Here is a 22,055-nt window from a genome sequence, read left to right as displayed (position 1 = left end):
CAAAAGGTAGACTAACAAACAGGTTCTGAGGCTGTGGTCATCACAACACGACACCCCTAATGACAAAGAAAGGGGTGGTGGTGGAACTTCAGTATGTGTCCCTAAGACTGTGGGATGGTCCTCACTCCTCATAACCCAATGCAACTGGGAAAGCATCTGTGTCAATTTAGATTTTAACCACTTTAACCATTATTTTATACTTTGGCAAAAAACATGAAAATGTATGCAAATCTTTGAATATATAGGCCTATTATATTTCAAAGCAAACATTTTAAACTCGCTGGCCTTAATGCGGTCGAGGTACTGAGGTGCATTTTGAATAATAGGCTTTAATGCCTGAGAGCGTGTCACAGGTTCAAATCCTGACGCCGACGACCTTTGTCGCGTGTCATTCCTGTCTCGCTCACTCTGTCTCGCTCACTCTGTCTCGCTTTCAGGCACGTGCAGAGGGGGGGGCTAGGGGGGGCTTGAGCCCCTGCCCTTTTGCAAGAAGTGCAAAAAAAGTTTTATTTTTTTATTTTCTTTATTTTGGTTTTATGGAAAGGGCAACAAAAAGTTTTATTTATTTATTTATTTTTTTGTCACATAAGGACATGTGGTGTGGGGGGCCAATACGAGCTTATGTGGGGGCCAATAAGGGCTTGTGGGGGGCCAATAAGGGCTTATGTGGAGGACCAATAAGGGCTTGTGTGGGGGGAAAACAAGGGCTTATTTGGGGGCAAATAAGGGCTTGTGGGGGGCAAATAAGGGCTTGTGTGGGGGGCAATAAGGGCTTATGTGGGGGCCAAAAAGGGCTTGTGTCGGAGGCCAATAAGGGCTTGTGTGGGGGGCAAAAAAAAGCTTATGTGGGAGGCCAATAAGGGCTTGTGTGGGGGGCAAATAAGGGGTTATGTGTGGGGGAAAATAAGGGCTTATGTGGGGGGCCAATAAGGGCTTGTGTGGGGGACCAATAAGGGCTTGTGTGGGGGGGCAATAAGTGCCATTGGACCTTCAAGACGAACATTTGACAAGTAATGATAAATTCCACTATCATAATGAATTATCTTTTAATCTGCCATCAGTCAGTTTTAGTTTCAGACTAATGAGAACATATTGCTTATTTTACTGTCCAATGACATGTGCCCTTTTCTGGAGTTTGAGCCCCTGCCCCCCCAGTGCTCTCTGCACGGCCCTGCCCCACACACATTTTTGAGTGGTGCAACCAATCCAAGGAACAGCTACAGTATGTCCCTATGTTTAGAGTACCAACAGGGGGCACTGTTGCACCACTCAGTCCAGTCTGATTTTAACACATTTTGGGCGGGAACCCATTTTGGTGTTTTAAGCATTATGTTATACTTTAGCTATTGAAAAATAGCAGATCTACAAGCTCTGTAGGTCTGCTATTTTTGAAAAATCGTGAAAATGTGGCACAAATCTTTGAATATATATATTCTTTCAGAGGACTTTTTTTATTTCGACGTCAGGCCAAAATGTATAGGCCGTTGACTACAGTCCGCCAGAGTCCTCTATCCTGGGCCTTCTTTTCCAGCTGTTTCCATGTCAGTCCACACTGCTTGATGTCAGTCTCAAGGTCCCTGCGCCAGGTGTTCTTCGGCCTCCCTCTCGCCTTGCGGGTTCCATCTAAGGGTTCAAGGTCCAAGGTTGTCTTTATTGCATGGTCTCCCCAGGGAGAAATTGGTCTTGGAGACAGAGTCACAGCTGCATACAAAAAAACATATACACATTCACTTAAGAAAAACACCATGAAACACACCAACATAATACAAAACTGAGATATTGCACACATTCCCTTGATAAAGTGCAACTAGTCAATAAAGTGCATTCGGCAATATCTGATTGAGGTACAACACATTGCAAAGGGTCAGATACAATATTCCGAGCTCGTCTCCATCCCCACCATCTTCTCGTACTCTCCTCTTCTACTGGCGGTAGACCCGCTCTCTGCCAGAGGTCGTTATTGCTGATGGTGTCTGGCCAACGGATGGTCAGGATCCTCCTCAGGCAGGTGTTGATGAATGTTTGGACCTTCATCGTTGTTGCCTTTGTTGTCCTCCATGTCTCTGATCTGCATAATAGTACTGGCTTGACGTTTGTGCTGTAGAGCAGTGGTTCCCAAAGTGGGGTCTGGGGACCCCCAGGGGTACTTGAGGGAGTTCCAGGGGGTCCCCAGCTAAATGATAGTTTGGAACCAAATGGACCCTTATGGGTCTGTAACTCTGAGAGTGTACAAATACACTCAGAGTTACATTAACATTGATTTTACAATATAAATTGTGGTCCCAGAGGACGAAATGCCATTAAATGGGGGGGTCCGTAGACTAATGCATGTCAAACTGGGGGTCCTTGAAATTAAACGGGTTGAGAATCACTGCTAGAGCCGTCAAAATCTTCTCTTATGGGGGTCCCTGGCATATATTTTTCAAATGGGGGTCCGCGGGCTAATTAGTGTCAATTTGGGGGTCCTTGACATGAAAAAGTTTGGGAACCACTGCTGTAGAGAGTCTGAGCTTTGTCTGCTGGCTGGTTAGGGTTATACTGTACTATATATACTGGTGTGGAATCTCGAAGTGTGTGTGTGTCGCCTCGGACGGAGCAGGAGAAAGAACAAAGAAAAACCCGTGATGATGGTCTCATGACATCCGCATTTATTTGTTAAACACAGAAGTCAGGTCGTTAACAAAACATGCATGTGGAAATTACACGCTGTGGTCTGTATCTACACCAGCCTCCGTCCCAAATTGAGTCTAGTTGATACAGCCCTGAATGTTGATATTACATGGTGTTAAATACTCAAGATTCGCCGTCCCCCAAGAAGTCCCTCCCCTCTCTGGGTATAAACTCTTCCTGACTTCTAACCAATGAGGTCTAAGCCTGACTTCCTGTTAGAGGCAGGCATTTCTAGACAAAAGGCATGGTAACCTTTTAACGGAGTAAGAAATACCACAATAATGAATTAAAGACACAATGAATATATAAACCTAACGGAAACATATGAACAGAACTATATGAAACAAACAGAATTATATGAAACTAAACAAAAGTATATCAACCTGAACTGACTATATTTAAGAAATGAATGAGCTTGATACATATCACTATGTTCCTGAAATACCCTATGTTAAGAGTACATTTTTAGATTAGTTACTGAAGGCACTAATAGTTTAGTAAACAGTCTATATATTAGTTTCCTAGCGTTTATCTTTATTCCATAATAACAGAAGAGTGTTTTAAGAAGGTAATTCCAACATAATGTTTTTAGAGTCAACATGCATTAGATTCAAGCAGAAATAAGACCCGAGACATTTGGCCGTCAGTAGGACAATAAAAGTCTTCTCTGCAGTAAAACTAGCCGTCTGTCTCGCACCTTCTGTGGGCTTCAAGGGAACTTAGAACAAAAGCATTTGCATGATCTCCTAGTAAGGTGTTGCTAGCTCAAGACATTGACAATAGCCCCTTTTGGTACCGCTCGTTAGTGTAAACATACCTTATTCATGGAAATAGGAGTCGTCAAGTCTACTAAAATCTTCACTCTGTAACTGTCCAATTTTAACATTTGTTTAGCATTGCTCAAGTAGCATATATGCTTATATGATTCATAATATACCACATTCCCCCTTTGACAGACTCAGTCTGTCACTATGAATTATGAATCATAATTTGGACCAAAATATTAAAACTTTAAAAATCAATTATTTTTTTTTCTCTTCCTCTTCAAAACCTTTAAATTTTTCAAGGTCCCCCCTGGGTGCTCTAAAAACATCAAACTGAAATTAAACAAACAAGCAATAATTCGAACCTCCATCGTATCATTCTGCCATGTCCGCTAGTTATCACAGACATGGGAGACTTGAAAACACGATCAAAGCTAAAATCGAATGACACATCAATGATGACCAACAAACTCATTTTGAACCATAATTGCAGACCGCCCTCACCATTCATAATTGGAAAGCTAGAATACAATTAAGGCTCAAATAGAAACACAACATCCGTCGTGATTCATCAAAACAAAATATGAAAACAAACACAAAATCATACCAAATAATACAGTAATACATCTTTTTTTTTTTCTCCAAAGTTTGATGCAAATCCCACGTCGATGGTCCACGCGCTTTAGACTCTTTCTTTTTTTTCGACTAAAATATAAACGCAGATGAATCCTGGCTCTGGACGGCCATGAACATCCCAAGGGACGTGTAATCAACAAGAATGTGGAACGATGATCTTCATTTCGAACAAATACTCCCCATCCATGTAGCTTTGCATATTTCTGAGCAATCAGAAAGTTGGGTGACCAAAAGACTGTATACCAGCTTTAGACACAGATGACGTGCAGCGTGTAGAAGTGACCTGGTGATTTGAACTGAAGATTGATGTCGTCTGACACCTGGTGCAGACGTCCGTACTCCATAGATGACGTAGTATCGGCAACGAAATCTTCTGGTTAACCGCTTAGCAGCTGTAGGATGCCCTGTAGATGTTGACCACTGTTGTGTAGAGGAGAGCAGAACTCTCCTTCGGCACAGGTGTCAATATTGACATGATGTCGGATGTCCACTGGTACACTGGCATACTCCAAACTGGGTCACTGCAACTGTTTTTTTTTCTCCGTCATCCTCCTGTTTAGAAATATGAACTAACTCCACACCAAGATTTAGAGTAGACATTCTTTTGCAAAACACAACCATGCATTAAAATATTTGGTTCACACATGTTAGTATCGACTACTCAGTGTTACTTACAAAGTCCTAAAAAATCATCTACTCATATTAAAATCAAATTGTTCCTTGTACTCTCTTGTCTCGCCAACTCCTGATAAATTTAACAATGTAGACTCATTTTTCGTTTGCCTTATTAATGCAATGGTCGTTTCTTGAACAACCAGATTACTTCTATACATGAATAATGCATCCTAAATTAGACTGCACATTTGTTGACAATAGTCATTTCTCCAAGCAATTATAAGCCACAATAAGTTTAAAACTCATTGCATGTTCCCTCTAAACAAAAGTAATTTATCGTGACACTCTGACTCCTCATAAGATTTATACATTTTTAAAGAATTTAATCAAACTGCATTGAGTGCAATCTGAAAAAATACCCCTCATTATCAATTTGACCTTTATCTGATTAACCAATACCCTCCCCCCTTCTGACACTCAAAATAGAGTGACAGAATTTACACAATACTGATTGTGTCAAAACGTCATAACAGCTTCCTGCCACATGTACAATGTCCATGTCCCTTTACGCCAAACCGTAGCCTACCGAAAAGCATAAACCACGAACACCCATACCAATGCTGAGACAGAAGGAAGGAAACAGAAAGTATTCAGAAATTGCACACTCCAAACAGGGGAAAAAAATCGTTAACCTGCCATGTCGTCGCCCGTCTTTTTTATTTTATTCCAACAGTTGCCACCACATCACCAGGAAAGAGGTCGTTATCCCATAGAGTCCAAAGTCAATGGAAGCACTTCAAAAAAAATAAAAAATAAAACTGTTGCATCCCGCGCAAAATAGGACAGACTCACTGTGACACTCGTTGATGGGCTGCAGTGATGAGAGTCCTTGTGACAGCCGAACTCCACTGCGGGTCACGTGATGGTGAAGGCCGCGGAGGACAGCTTCGCATCGACAGAGCGGACCCAAGTCCCCACTGCCTTCCAGACACTGCCGTTGCTACTGGCAAGCCCTGACGTCGAAAAGGGGAAAAACTGGGTCCTGGCCCGTCACAAAACCCTGATAGATGTAACACACTGCCACACGAGAAGCAACCCGTATAGTTACGTGGCAAAGGACCACGCTAGCAGGCCCCAGGAGAAACAGCGTGATCGCCGGGTCCCATGAGCCTTGCATCCCGTGAGCCACGGAAATGTTGTACTGGTCCCCCCGGTGGGAAAAAATCCCTCAAGTCCACCGTTGAACGCTCACCCAGGTCAATAACGAGCACCGCCTCCACACCTGAAAGTTCGTCCAAGCGTGCTGTTTAGACCTCTTCCCGCGAACGCAGTCCAACCTTTCCTGGAGGACCCGGATCACTCGTTGTCCAGATGTTTCTCCAACTCCAGGACCTCCATCCACACCCACTGCATCGCTCCGGCCGTTGCTGGAAGAGTCATCTCCATCAGAAGCATGGACCCCCCCCATTAGGGAGCGGTGGCACAACCAAAGCGTCATCCTGGGCATTCGACATTTTAGAAAGACTTTTTGCATATGCCTTACAAACCTTTTTACCCTGTAGAAGAAACAATTTCATCACCTTCCGTTCCTCCTTCACCCCAGCTGCCAACGCTTCCTCATACTTGTGCACACGGACCTTCATGTCCCCAATGACATCCGGATAGAATATGCTTTCCCGTGGCCAACACCGATCATCTATCGGACCATGTAACTCCCATCTCCCCAGGATTGATGATAACTCGTCAATAAGCACATCATCATTGTGGAAAGAAGCTTGCTGACTAGACGAATCCATAACCAGTATTTAAGTTATTGAGTTCAGAGATATTAAATTACAATATGTCACGTCAACTAACCTTTACGGATGCAATTGATTTGTAATGCTCCTAAAACACCTCACCTAAACAGGGAACATACAAAGAACTCCAAAAAGAATTGCCAACCACTTACAGACTGTAGGCACTTGAGAACCTGTGAGCAGCTGCGTTACCGTAGGAATGTATGGTGTCACGCAAATTATGTGAAATGCAAAAAACTACTGTATATATTATACACAAGTTCAAGAACCTGTGTGAGAAATATTATAACTGACTATAAGCTTTAAACAAGAGCAAACGAAATGGACTATTTCCTTTCGAGTTGGAAAGGTAAAAAAGTACAACGTTCGAACCTAAATTTTAGCAAAAAACCCCCCATAAATGAAACCCTTACACCTTACCTCGAACAGGCAGAAACACACCCCGTTCTCTGAAAGAGAACACAGGTTTTTAAAGAACCCCACACAACAGTTGTCACTGTTAAAACAATTAGTTGACAACAAAAAGAATCATGCAACAAAAAATGAAACGCCACCAGTCACCACATTAATCCAGGAATTGTCCGTTAGTCAGAGAAAAGAAATGCATGCATTAAAGACCATATGCTAACTGTATCTATAACTGTATCTGTATCTATAAAACTATGAGAAAATTCGAAACAACCGAATGGTTTCCCCAAAAGGAATAGTGAAAATGAACAACCTTTAAGAGGATATCCAGGAAGCCAACCAAAATGAAACAACGAGACAATATCAAATTATGTTTACCAAATGTAATTCACTGACAATTAGCAATTTATGACCGAGACAAACATAATTTATCCCAACCGTCAATTAAGAATAGTGAAAAAAGACTTGATATTTACACAAAGCGATACTCACGTGTTTCCCTTGACAGACCTCCAAACTGAAAAATAAAATAAAACATCATTCCCATACAACACCTGTTGAAAGAAAAGAATGTAAACTACTCACCATTAAACGCTTTTTTCCTTAAACTGAGCCATTCCGAAAGTACAAAACAACACTAATAGATATGTAACACTGAGTGTAACAACGGAGATATAGATAAAAGGAAGAACAAATGATCCCATCACATCAACGACTGGCGGGCCCTGTAAAAAACAAAATGATCCACACAAAACACAAAACGTTCGCCTAAAAACGGAAACAACAACACAAATAAGTCTAAACATGTGCCTGTATTTGCAGTCTCAACACAAAACAAAAGATTCACCACGGTCACACAATAGCCGGGTTTGTAAATTGGACCAGCCAGAAAACAAACATCCATCGGGCGTACGTCCCAAATGCTATTGTACCCCCCTAAAAAACCCTCCAGTCGCACGCAGAGACTACAAAACCACAAACCCATATGAAGACTAAAATAAAGCATTGAAATACTAAAAACAACAAAAACAAAGACAAAGACAAAAGACAAAGACAAAACAAGATCACATCACAAATAAACAAACATCAAAGATAACCCCAACCTCATAAAGGCATAAAACTATCCTTAACCATCCCACTATCAACCACTGACATTCCTCAACCTACACACAACAGCCATTCATCAACTCCCCTCAACTCACACACAAACACACAAACAACCCCCATTCAGTCACTCACCATTCAACAACCATCCACAACTTTCCCGCCGAAAATCCAAAATGGCGCCCGCGGACCCCCAGACAAACAATAGAACAAAGGAACCCACAAGACTAACATCCACACCACCACACAAACATCATACATCAACAAAACAAACGTGACCTACTCTTCACCAAACCAGACTACCAACCAAACCAAACTACAACATATTCACAAGAATCCTTTTAAAGGAAAATATTAACACAGAACAGCACATCCTTATCTCCGCCTCTCCGTAAAATCAGAGAAATAGTCACTCTCCAACCAACGCCAACCATGGAAATTCCTGAGCGACAGAAACTCCATATGACAGACTTCTGCACCAGGACACAACCATCCACAACTTTAAAAAATTAAAATGCAGATAAATGCAACGTCCCTTTAGCGCTCCGTCGACTGGTGGGACCTGCGTCAAAACCCAGCCGCCTACAGAAGCAGTCTGCCCTAACCAACCAACATTCGTGAACCAGATTTTCACCCTGAAATCCCCTTTTTAGACGAAAAAAAAAAGAACCCCAGTAGAAATGTTTCACCCAGTTACGTGCAAACACCCATAAAAAGAATTACGACCCACCGTCGAACACAGCGCGTCCCCGGTCGTAACCACCAGGATATTCACAAAACAAATTCACGGCTTTTCAAACAAAGCTTAGACACTTACTCACCCCATTTAGACCGTGCGTAGAAAATAGCAAAAATAACAAAAAACAAACAGTTGTCCCGCTCAGTTAAAACCGACCCCTTCTTGTGCCTAACAAAGCATCGAATCTATGAAGGTGAACAATCAATGATTAATTAACCCTACCATTAAATTCCTCGCCGCAGAAAACAGAAATAACACGAAATGTCCCATCACATGCTATTTCAGTCCATAACTTACGACGCTTTACGACAACCGGCCTACGCGCGTACGGTAAACTTGTCGCAAAGAGAAACACACACAGTCAAGCGTGCACCAAAACAGATGAAACATGATAAAAAAACAAACCCCTATTTAAAACGGACCACGTGATCAGTCCACGGGAAAAAAATAAAAATAAACGGACGGCAGACAAAGGAAAAAGCGCCCGGTTTGTTTTGTCGCGACCGGAAACAAACATCATTAGATCTCCCTGTGTCACACCTCCTAAGCTCCCATCGACACGACACACACTGTTTCGTAACTCACCCATCGCTATTAGACTGAAAAATCTGGTCCACCGGTTCTCATTGCCTGGAGCAAAGATATCTTGCCCCAAAAGCACCGGGTCTCCGCACCACTTTGTGGAATCTCGAAGTGTGTGTGTGTCGCCTCGGACGGAGCAGGAGAAAGAACAAAGAAAAACCCGTGATGATGGTCTCATGACATCCGCATTTATTTGTTAAACACAGAAGTCAGGTCGTTAACAAAACATGCATGTGGAAATTACACGCTGTGGTCTGTATCTACACCAGCCTCCGTCCCAAATTGAGTCTAGTTGATACAGCCCTGAATGTTGATATTACATGGTGTTAAATACTCAAGATTCGCCGTCCCCCAAGAAGTCCCTCCCCTCTCTGGGTATAAACTCTTCCTGACTTCTAACCAATGAGGTCTAAGCCTGACTTCCTGTTAGAGGCAGGCATTTCTAGACAAAAGGCATGGTAACCTTTTAACGGAGTAAGAAATACCACAATAATGAATTAAAGACACAATGAATATATAAACCTAACGGAAACATATGAACAGAACTATATGAAACAAACAGAATTATATGAAACTAAACAAAAGTATATCAACCTGAACTGACTATATTTAAGAAATGAATGAGCTTGATACATATCACTATGTTCCTGAAATACCCTATGTTAAGAGTACATTTTTAGATTAGTTACTGAAGGCACTAATAGTTTAGTAAACAGTCTATATATTAGTTTCCTAGCGTTTATCTTTATTCCATAATAACAGAAGAGTGTTTTAAGAAGGTAATTCCAACATAATGTTTTTAGAGTCAACATGCATTAGATTCAAGCAGAAATAAGACCCGAGACATTTGGCCGTCAGTAGGACAATAAAAGTCTTCTCTGCAGTAAAACTAGCCGTCTGTCTCGCACCTTCTGTGGGCTTCAAGGGAACTTAGAACAAAAGCATTTGCATGATCTCCTAGTAAGGTGTTGCTAGCTCAAGACATTGACAATAGCCCCTTTTGGTACCGCTCGTTAGTGTAAACATACCTTATTCATGGAAATAGGAGTCGTCAAGTCTACTAAAATCTTCACTCTGTAACTGTCCAATTTTAACATTTGTTTAGCATTGCTCAAGTAGCATATATGCTTATATGATTCATAATATACCACACTGGTTAGGGTTATACTGTACTATATATACTGGTTAGGGTTATACTGTACTATATATACTGGTTAGGGTTATACTGTACTATATATACTGGTTAGGGTTATACTGTACTATATATACTGGTTAGGGTTATACTGTACTATATATACTGGTTAGGGTTATACTGTACTATATATACTGGTTAGGGTTATACTGTACTATATATACTGGTTAGGGTTATACTGTACTATATATACTGGTTAGGGTTATACTGTACTATATATACTGGTTAGGGTTATACTGTACTATATATACTGGTTAGGGTTATACTGTACTATATATACTGGTTAGGGTTATACTGTACTATATATACTGGTTAGGGTTATACTGTACTATATATACTGTAGAGATGTATTAGGGTTAGGGTTAGGGTTATACTGTACTATATATACTGTAGAGATGTATTATGAGGTTGAGTGCCGGTATTGTTGTGCACGGGAAATAGCAGATCTACAGTATAAAGCTCCTAATGCGTCGCAGCATGATGTGTCGTGAGCTTGCTTGCCCCGGCTTTAGTGTTATAGGGTAAACATTTTAATCTTTTTTAAATGGCATTCATAAAATTGACATCCTACGATGATGTCCTAGTAGTCTAATGTGTGTGTGTGTGTGTGTGTGTGTGTGTGTGTGTGTGTGTGTGTGTGTGTGTGTGTGTGTGTGTGTGTGTGTGTGTGTGTGTGTGTGTGTGTGTGTGTGTGTGTGTGTGCGTGCGCGTGCGTGCACGCGCTAGCCTCACCAGGGCATCTCTTTCATCGACTCTGTAGGTCAATGAAGATGGAAGGGCTGCGTTACAGTGAAATATGCACAAACATGTCTGGCAATCTGATCCTATCAGTTGTGGCTGGATGTGGAGCCTTATAGAAATACAATAGATATCCTCTCAGAGGAGCTCTCACAGCGACATTTGATTCATATCCCTGCATAAAGCGACACATCATTCAGCACTATGACGTCAACACCAAGACACATAACGGACACGTGAGTCTCACGAGAGAGCTCTGATAAATCGCTATAGTCACTAGCATATAACATTTTGGTATATATCAGATATATCTAATTCTACACTCTCCTCTTATCACTGCTGCTTCATTGTGCCTTATTGCTTTTCGACTGAAGATTAAATATTCCATACACCTGCTTGTGTCCATTGATCCAGGGTGTACTGTGTGCACATCTGGCTTCTTCCAGTTCATTGTTATCATTTTACGAGCAATAATTTAAAGCACTGTTTCCTAAACAGTGATTCGGGACCCATCTTTGGGTGGCAGACCAATTTGTATAGGTCGCGAGTAAATATCTCCTTTTCTCCTCTTCCTACATTTACAAATATATATATTAGGCCTATTTATCACAAAGAATTGCTGTGACAATTACAACATATTTCTTGAAGAAAATGAAAAGATATTGCCTAATAATTTGCATAAATAGCTAATTGCAGATCTACAAGTTCACAACATGGCATGACACATGTCTATATGGTGGATTTTTATTAAACAAAAACTTTGAGTGAAGATAGATTTTACCAGACATGGCAACCCTTCATTGACTATTTCAATAGGTGCACGCTAACCCCTCCTACACAATAGATAACATAATCAAAAATTGAAAAGGAAAAAAAAAAAGAAAAAAAAGGAACTGAGTGTTTTTTCTTATTTTGTTTCTCTCATTTAAAAAGAAAAATGTCTGTAATTCAGTTGATTTACAACAACGTGTTGGGAAAGTTTGAGAGCAAGAGTGTCTGTCCTGTTGTCTTTATTTTGTTTGTCTGTTCACATTTGTCACTGTTTTTTCTTGTTTATCACATTTATGTACCTTTTTTATTATGTATTGTATTTGGAACATTTACACGAACGAGAGAATAATTCAAGCTTTCCGTACAGCTGCAATGAGTTTAACGTTGGCATAGGTATTAAAGATGCCTGGGTTGTGAGGAAGCTGCTGTTCCTCTCCAAATGTCACACTGCATGGTCAGATCATCAGACAGGTTTGTCCCTGGAGTGGACAGGCAGTGTTGGCGTCCAGAATAGACCTGAACTGGACTCTCTTTCCACTGTGGTCTTGTAGTTGTGGGGATGGGTTCAGCTCTCGGCTCCTCGATCCTCTGTGGCCCTGATCATATAAAAGAGTTGCCATTTCTCAGTTCTGACCCTTACATTTTTCCTTCATCATCTGAATCTGGGGCGACTGTGGCTCAAGAGGTAGAGCAGGTCGTCCAATGATCCATGGGTCGGCGGTTCGAATCCCGGCTCCTCCTGGCTACATGTCGAAGTGTCCTTGGGCAAGACACTGAACCCCAAATTGCTCCCGATGTGCTGGTTGGTACCTTGCTTGGCTTACGCCGCAATCGGTGTATGAATGTGTGTGTGAATGGGTGAATGTAATGCACAATCTATGTAAAGCGCCTTGGATAAAGGCACTATATAAATGCACCATTTACCATTTACCAATCTTCTGCTGCACTTCCTCCCTCGACCTCAATGATGCAATTCTAGCCCCCTTTTCCTCATGCAGAAACCTGATGCAGCTTCTTAAATTGTTCATTAACGCACCTCTGTTTTATGGGTCTGGATGTGTTCTTCTATCATAGTTGGTAGTATGGTTAAAGTGCTTCATTTTGTCAGTAACTCTTGGACCTTTGTGTGAAGTGCGGCTTGAAGAGATGAAGAGATGTCCTTACAAAGAGGACTGAGGACACTGTGGAGAGAGAGGAGGACATAGGACATGAAGCAGACATCACAGAAGCTGTGGCAACACGACAGGAGATGGTGGATCGGCTATTTTAGGTTTGGTCGGGACATTGCCTCTCTCTATTGCACCTCTGAACAACAACCATGCCTAAGGAGCTCAGGCTTGACAAATCACTCTTTTATTCACTTCTTAAAGTATACTCTTATCTAGAGGACTTTCCATAATTTAAATTACCATTTTAAATTAATGTTTTATTTATCACGGCATGTACCGGTATTTCTTTAGTTTTATGTAAAGCACTTTGTAATCTGTTAATACATACAGTTCTTCTTTGCAAAATATGAATCCCAGAGTACTGTCTGTTTAACCTATACAGAAGAAAGGTGAGCAGTGTATACAAGAACAATCAACATCATTGTGATTACAGGGATGAGCTGTGCCTGCATTAACCTTCAATTAGTTTTCCTTCCTGCCTGCCAGTAGGCACTAAACCAGGGGTCTTCAACAGCTCCTCAGCTACTACAGCCAAATCTTTGTTTTTTTGTGACCAACTTTATTTTTGTTTTTTTAAAAGAACCCGGGTTAGCACAGACATTACTAGCCTGGTTAATAAACCAGACCGAATCAGCCGTTGGCAAAAAAAAGTTGCCTACCAGCGGATTACGGTCTGGCGAGGCTCAGTAGCACGCCTCTTTCCTACAACCGAGAACAGGTCGGACCAATCGGGACACGGTATGCAATATGGGCGGGCTTTGGTACAGTGACGTTCAATGCTTGAGACTTTTGACTGACAGTAGCTCTGACCAATTGCGTCAAAGAGAAAATGTTTGAACCCGCCCCCCGGGAAATGAAATCCAAGTGGAGCCAGCCCAGACTGATATACCGCGACAGTGTTGTGTGATATTAGTCTGGCTTATTAGCCAGGCTAAGACATTACAGGAGAGGGAAACAACAACGATGCATACGTATAACATAATACATGTTTATTTTTCTAACAAAACAAATAAGATGGAAACCAAGTACAAGTATTCAACCTAACGGAGTCCTGATTTAACCTTCTGTGCCGTAAGTAGGGCTTGGATGGAATCTGTCCTTGCTCCCTGTGCTCGAGCACTGGAAGCCTCTAAACTCAAGACGTCATAGAAGGATAACTTCCAACGGTGGATACTGAGCCAAATCTTTGTGATAGGATGTTTTTGCGGGGCGCCCCTCCTATGCCCAGCTTTGTGCGCTTGTGTACCAAATTGGAGATGATTTGATTGGGCCAGCTTTGTGTGTTTGTGTGTACCAAATTTGAGATGATTTGATTGGGCCAGCTTTGTGTGTTTGTGTGTACCAAATTTGAGATGATTTGATTGGCTGAGCACGGAATGTGATGTATGATGGAGGATGTATGCTGTTGAGCGCCCCTCACTTCATACGAGTGTGATTTTTTTTTAATTAAACCTTAAACCCTAGCATCCCTATTCTGAGGAATTTCGCCAAAAATATCCAATCTACAAGCCCAGAGGCGTTGTGAGATTTGGAATTTTCAGGTTATTTTCGGTTTGGTGTAGCAGGAAGAACAGACCATGTACAGGGTGAAAGGTTAAGTTTACTAAGTATTGACTAGTTTAAGATAGCTATGAAACCTAGGAACAAGTTTAATCTTTATACAATATGTAGACTACTGGGGGGTCCCTAGCTGCTTCATCTCTATCAGCTAAGGTAGGGGTCCTTGGCCTGAATAACGGGTTGAAGACAGAGTACAGCAACTTGCAATGGGCCTGGTCTACAAGATTTGCTACACCACCAAGCTACCCCGCATGTACCTGCCCACGATCACAACACCAGAGGGAGTTCAACAAACCACGTGCAACCCAGATTCGGCTCAAACAAGGGATTGAAATAATTTCGCTCCTATGCCACTAAAATGTGGAACGCCCTACAAACAGCCATTAAGAAATGTGAATCCATAGACTGGCCCCTGTAAAAAAGGCAAAGTCCTTTTCCCCCATACTGTACATGTTTTTTTCCCTTTTTTACTATCCTTAACTGTATTATGATGAAGTTTTTCATATAAGTGTATATTTGTACGTCTTTAAATGTTCTGATGAATTGAAAATGGAGGACCCTGATGTAAACAAGTGCTTGTGGTTTCATCCTCGTAGCACTTTTTGTATTGACTTGTGCTTTTGAAAATGTACCCAGTCTACATACTGTGCATAAAATGGTCAATCAATCAATCAATCAATCAATCAATCAATCAATCAATCAATCAATCAATCAAGACCACTGGATGAGATTATAGAGCTTCTCCATCCCTAACAGTGATGCAGCAGGTCAACCTCCTCCCCTGTTAACATCTGATTATATTCGAGACACAGTGAAACAAATGTTTGCCTCAGATTATCCTGTGCAAATGACAACCTTTTGGTCAACGCACTGAGGGAGATGCTATAACCTTTAGATTTGAATAACATCTGGGCAGCATCGGCCAACATACTGTGGTACAAGAGTGTCACCTAGTGGACATTGATGAAATAACAAAACGCCAACTGGATTATTTAGCTATAAACGACACCATAGTTCATCATGATGACCATTTTCTATGCATTTATTGGTCATTTGAAAAGGGGGAAATGCATTAGAGTCCAAATCCAGGGACAAAATACTGGAAATAATGCCAAGAACAATTAAACTGCAGTGCCACTGAGCAGCACACGCATTGGAACAGCCTTCATGCAGTGCCAGTTCACCTACTAGCAATGTCTAATGACTCTATTCCACTCTCAGTAACACAAAGTGTGCTTCATTAATCCTGCATTTATAATTCATATTCATGTCATTTATCAGCCGTCAGCCGTTATGCATGCAGCCTATTCCTCTTCAACAAATGGGAGGAGCGTTCTAATCAAGCTGACTCTAGTCGGTGGAATTCTTTCTGGAACCCACATGGGGCCCGTGTTCTTTCTCGTGTGATAATAACCCATTTATGGGCTAATTTCACAATTCATCTTTGCAATAATTGCCTCCATCAATATAAACCAAGACGATGCAGGCCTCATTTGTAGAAGTTATAGCAGAGTTTCTAACTGCCCATAATGAGGCTCTTGTATGATGATTAATGTGTAGAAGGCTTATAGGCCTATAACCATCAACCTAACATGAGACAACCTAACATTTGACGGGGGCTATATTGCATTTGACTCCATATAGGCCTATGTGCATTTGTCCAGGCCCCCATGGGCCTGCCAGTGGTCCTCCGATTGACTGACTGACTGACTGCTGACAAATGCACATAGGCCGCAGCTACCCAGTACCCAAGGTTGAAGCGCCCTTCAACTTTGGGCACTGGATAGCTGAAGTTGAAAGCTTCAACTTCAGCTACCCAGTACCCAAGGTTGAAGCCCTTCAACTTTGGGCAGATCTACAAGCTCGTAGTGCGGCACAGAGTGCCACGCTACGAGCTTGTAGATCTGCTATTTTTCAGTGTGGTACATTGAATCACTGGTCCTGGGTCAATCCAAGGGCCTACCACTCTACTCTCTTGATATGCTGTTCCCCAACTCTTGGAGAGTATTTAGGCCTTTTACTGGAGGTCCCAGCCCCTAAAATGACCCCAGGAGGAAGTGTTGACCTTTACTGAATTGCTTCAGTTTGAGTTCATTTGAGCACCTAAATTCAGATTTGCATGTGTTTTTTAAGTGGTGGGCCTCGGGTCATCCTAGGGGCTAGAAGGTCCAGGGAAAGGCCTACATACTCTCCAAGAGTTGGGAAAGAACATATCAAGAGAGTGGAGTGGTAGGCCCTTGGATTGACCAGTGGATGCAATGTACCCCATATACATAAACAAAAACAAAACAGATACCTCTCAAAGAAAATAGGACATTACACATAAGGATGGATATAGTGTTAAAGGAATATTTTGAGCCATGCTCTTTTAAATGACATTTTAAAATAAATCCTTAATGAATAATATGTGGCAGTGCTACAAGGTGGTCAAATGACCTGAAACTGAAGGTCAATGCTTCCTCATGGGGTCATTTTAGGGCCTAGGACCTCCAGTAAAGGGTAAAATACTCTTCTCGGTGGTGGGAACAACATATCCAACGATGAGGACCCCAGGCCCAAAGATGTCCCCCTGGCAACTGTTTCAACTTTGGGTCAGCCTATACATGTAAAAGTGCCCAAAGTTGAAAGAAGGTTGTCAAATGAACTGAAACTGAAGCAATGGTGTAATTGTGCCCAAATCTGAAGTTAGGTGGTCAAATGAACTGAAACAATTCAGTAAAGGTCAACGCTTCCTCATGGGGTCATTTTAGGGCCTAGGACCTCCAGTAAAGGGTAAAATACTCTTCTTGGTTGTGGGAACAACCCCAGGCCCAAAGATGTCCCCCTGGCAACTGTTTCAACTTTGTGTCAGCCTACATGTAAAAGTGCCCAAAGTTGAAGGGCAGAGTGTCAACTTCAGCTACCCAGTACCCAAGGTTGAAGCTCTTCAATTTTGGGCAGATCTACAAGCTCGTAGTGCAGAGTAAACTAGGCGCAGGGTATGCTTTAAGACGTGGCTACTGGCCATTGTGAATGACAAATAGATGGCACAGTGATCACCATAGAAGCGTACCAGTACGTATCCCCACTCTCAAAATAGTCACCTCTGGTTGCAGAAATCCAAGATGGCGATGGTCAAAATGATAAACCTGAGTCTTCAAAATGTGACTTCACAAACCAATGGGTGATGTCACGGTCATTACGTCCATTATGTTTTTTACAATCTATGGCTGCAGCAAAGGTTGGCTTCCTCTAGCTTCTGCCCTCAACCATTCTGCAGGATGAATGGGACCCTTTTCTCTGCTGAGCTATGAACCCTTTTACTTTTCACATGAGGCCTTTCTGACAGAAGATGTAAAGAAAATTAATATTGGAAAAAAGGAGCACATTATTATTTTTTTTAGTTGTGTGTTGGGAAATAGGATTGTATTGCTGTTTGTTTTGTTATAGGTCAATAATTGGAACATTCTCAATACCACTTACTGCTATATGACTATAGACGCTGCAAATGTACTGTGCAACAGCAGCTACAGCATGTCAACCCCTGACTCCTGTATTATGGAGCCTAGCTTAGCTTGGTTTTACCCTGGGGTTCATGCATGGCTCATTAGACCTGACTGATGGGAGGCCAACTAAAGCTACAACTATAATGGTTTATAGCTGCCTCTTGGTCACAAAGGCAGTGCCATACTTTTTTATATATACAAATCTTGATTCTGTAGCACTGCTTTAAAGCACCCATCCCTCCCTGTAAGCACTATATGTTCTTTATAATTTTATGGAGACAGACGTGGTCTATAGGGTGTTCCAAGTGTATTATTTACTTGCAAGTTAGTTGAATTTTACCCTTCCAAAACCTTTATACAATATTTTACATGATTTTGTCTAAATTAGTTTAAAGCGGCCTTGTGCCTCAAAATATGGACAGTATGAAGGTTTCATTGATACAAATCGTCTGACAAGTACTATACAGTATGTGCAACTGCACAGGAGACGCAAACAAACAACCCACAAAAACCCTGGCAATTGTCGGCCATAGATCAAGTATGGCGTTATGGCTGATGTCGGCTTAGTGTGTCATGGCCTTAAGACTTGAGGCTGTGGTGCCTTCCATGAGTTCCTGCCTGATGTATTCGAACACCATGGCACCTCTCACTTTGTAAAATCTCTGCAAACCCTCCCATATCCATGCATCCCAGTGCTGCGTTATGGTGAATTTCCAACGCAAGACGACTTATAATTATAACTGCACTTAGGCTGAGTTGTACAGCAATTCTGTATTTGTAATAACCAGTTTAGTTGTTAGATACATTTATACTAACTACCTCTTCACTTGATTGAGTATTGGTGAGTAGCGAAATCGTTCTTTGTATTTTTTGCAGAAATGGAGAGGCTGTGCTGCATGTCATCATCATGCGGCAGCAGGTTGGAAAGTCCCATGGCCCTATAGCATATCTGTGCTGCATGTCATCATCATGGAGGCTGTGCTGCATGTCATCATCATGGAGGCTGTGCTGCATGTCATCATCATGGAGGCTGTGCTGCATGTCATCATCATGGAGGCTGTGCTGCATGTCATCATCATGGAGGCTGTGCTGCATGTCATCATCATGGAGGCTGTGCTGCATGTCATCATCATGGAGGCTGTGCTGCATGTCATCATCATGGAGGCTGTGCTGCATGTCATCATCATGCGGCGGCAGGTTGGAGAGTCTGTGCTGCATGTCATCATCCTGCGGCAGGTTGGAGAGTCTGTGCTGCATGTCATCATCATGCAGCAGGTTGGAGAGTCCCATGGCCCTATAGCATATCTAAAATAGAGAGTCTGTGCTGCATGTCATCATCATGCAGCAGGTTGGAGAGTCCCATGGCCCTATAGCATATCTGCTACCTTTGATGCTTTTGTGTGACGCTGGCTGTAGTGCGATCGGATCAAGTATAGGGCGTTAATTAACAACAACAACAAAAATCACAAAAAGTTAGAATATGGAGATAAGAGGTTTCTGCCCGACAACAAACGATGTCGGAAAGAAATTGCTATGGTGGCTATATGTAATTATTCCTGGTAGAAATAATGAATGCTTGTGGTTGGCTCTTTTGGATGATCTTTTCTTTCACAATGAGTGATGGCGTAGCCCCTAAGGCTTTTTGTTCCTTGGTTTTGTTGCCTGGCTGGGGTCTCTCTCCTCAGGGCGCATGCATCCATCATCAGCATGCCCATTACTGTACTTTATTGCATTTTCGGCCCCACCTAAATTAAACTGTTTATTATGACTTGATCTACATCATTCTAACTCTTATATGCTCTCTCTCTCTGTGTGTGTGTGTGTGTGTGTGTGTGTGTGTGTGTGTGTGTGTGTGTGTGTGTGTGTGTGTGTGTGTGTGTGTGTGTGTGTGTGTGTGTGTGTGTGTACATTGTAATACCACAAAATTCCAGCAGAGGGGGCCCATGTAATGTTCTTGTGATGTTGTGCGATGAAGCAACATGCTTAATCGGGCTTTTTGGCCTGCAGACAAAAAGCCCCCCCCCCCCCCCATCCATCTGAATTTTTTTTACAAACATTGTCAATAATACACATGTGATGCTACATTAACTATGCTACAAAACAGCAGATCTACAAGCGCATAGAGCTTGTAGATCGTCTATTGTTTCTCTACACCATCACTGTGTAAAAGGACATATTAAGTTAAACCCATTCTGGACGGGAACCCGTTTTGGTGTTTTAACTAAGCATTATTTAGCTATTGAAAAATAGCAGATCTACAAGCTCGTAGCGCGCCACTCGGTGGCGCGCTACGAGCTTGTAGATCTGCTATTTTTGAAAAATCGTGAAAATGTGGCACAAATCTTTGAATATATATTCTTTCAGAAGACTTTGACGTCAGGCCTAAATGGGTTAAGTAAATGTATTCAGTTACTTTCCACCACTGCCTTTAATAATGCCTATATAGGCTGGAATGGTTATCGGTTAACATGATGTAATGCTTAAACATGATGTAATGGTTAAACATGATGTAATGCTGGGGCGGCAGTGGCTCAGGGGTAGAGTGGCTGGATGGTAACCGCAAGGTTGCCAGCTCGAACCCTGTGGGCTCCCCCAGAGTTAGTGTCGAAGTGTCCTTGACCCTCTGTGCTGGTTGGTGCCTTGCATGGTTTCCGCTGCCATCGGTGTCACCGTCTCCACACCTTAGCGCAAAACGGTCTTAAACTGCGCACTTCTTAAGCTGCGCGCAGCTTAAATTCTGAGTTTTTAGACAGCTGGTGGATGGAAAAGAAGCTCCACCTCCGCGGACTTTTTGCGCGGAGGAGAGCGTTTCCGGGAATCTGGCCGTCGCGCAAAAAGTCTGCGGAGGTGGAGCTTCTTTTCCATCCACCAGCTGTCTAAAAACTCGGAATTTAAGCTGCGCGCAGCCGAGAACGTGCGCAGCTCTTTCGATAGTGTGGCAGCACCTTATGTGTATGAATGAATGTGTGTGTGAATGGGTGAATGTAATGCACAATCTCTGTAAAGCGCCTTGGAGAAAGGCGCTATATAAATGCACCATTTACCAATGCTTAAACATGATGTACAGTACTATATATATGATGATGTCTTCAGCTTCAACAGTACAGTACAGCAGTACAGCAGCCTGTGTGGCAGCTGTGCATGCAAAGCAAACATACTCTAATCAACTAACCTTTTTTGCAGTGGCATGTAAGGTCTCTGGACTTAAACTCCCCGACCTTCCATGATGCCACTATATGAATTATGATTCATATATTATTATTCACATTGTTATTATTATTATTATTAGTAGTAGTAGGCCTAGTAGTAGTAGTAGTAGTACTAGTAGTACTATTTTAAGATTATTGGGGGGGTGGGGGGATTGCAAGAAAGGGGGGCCTTTAACAATATTTTCTCCAGAAAAGGGAGGGAAGCTTTAACATTATTCTCTCTGACTGACTGTTAAGAACATTAAAGTTGTCAAATTTAGAAGCAAATTAACCGTAATGAATGATTGATCGATGATCGACTTGCTAAGTCTAACTGCCACCATGTGACACCTTTCTAGTTTTGGTGACAAGCGTGGTGGTGACAATGGTGCATTGTAGCAGTTTAATCCACAGCATTACTGGCATCACATTCACACACTAATATACTGTAGCACAGAGGTGCCCGCACTTTTTTGACTTGAGAGCAACTTTCAAAATGACCAACGCAACAATATCTACCCACCAAAAAAAAATATTATAGCCTACCATTTCTGAAAATAGTTTAAATATGTACATCACCTGGAATGGTAAATAGAACGGGAGAAATGGAATATAGGTTTTTATTTAATTTGTGA

General features: G+C 42.0%; 1 long non-coding RNA gene across 1 annotated transcript in view; it reads right to left on the bottom strand.

The window, feature by feature from the left end:
* Positions 1-1,429: 1,429 nt before the first annotated feature.
* Positions 1,430-22,055, bottom strand: part of LOC306930124 — a 32,772-nt gene continuing 12,146 nt past the window's right edge. Inside the window, exons 3-4 of the long non-coding RNA XR_013790854.1 lie at positions 13,055-13,199; positions 1,430-1,701 (exon numbers count right to left, since the gene is read on the bottom strand). This is a non-coding gene — a long non-coding RNA (uncharacterized lncRNA). The remainder of the gene's footprint in view (positions 1,702-13,054; positions 13,200-22,055) is intronic.

Source organism: Electrona antarctica (genome assembly GCF_951216825.1).
Source record: "Electrona antarctica genome assembly, chromosome: 9".
Taxonomy (NCBI): Eukaryota; Metazoa; Chordata; class Actinopteri; order Myctophiformes; family Myctophidae; genus Electrona; species Electrona antarctica.
This window is presented reverse-complemented; position numbering and strand designations above follow the sequence as displayed.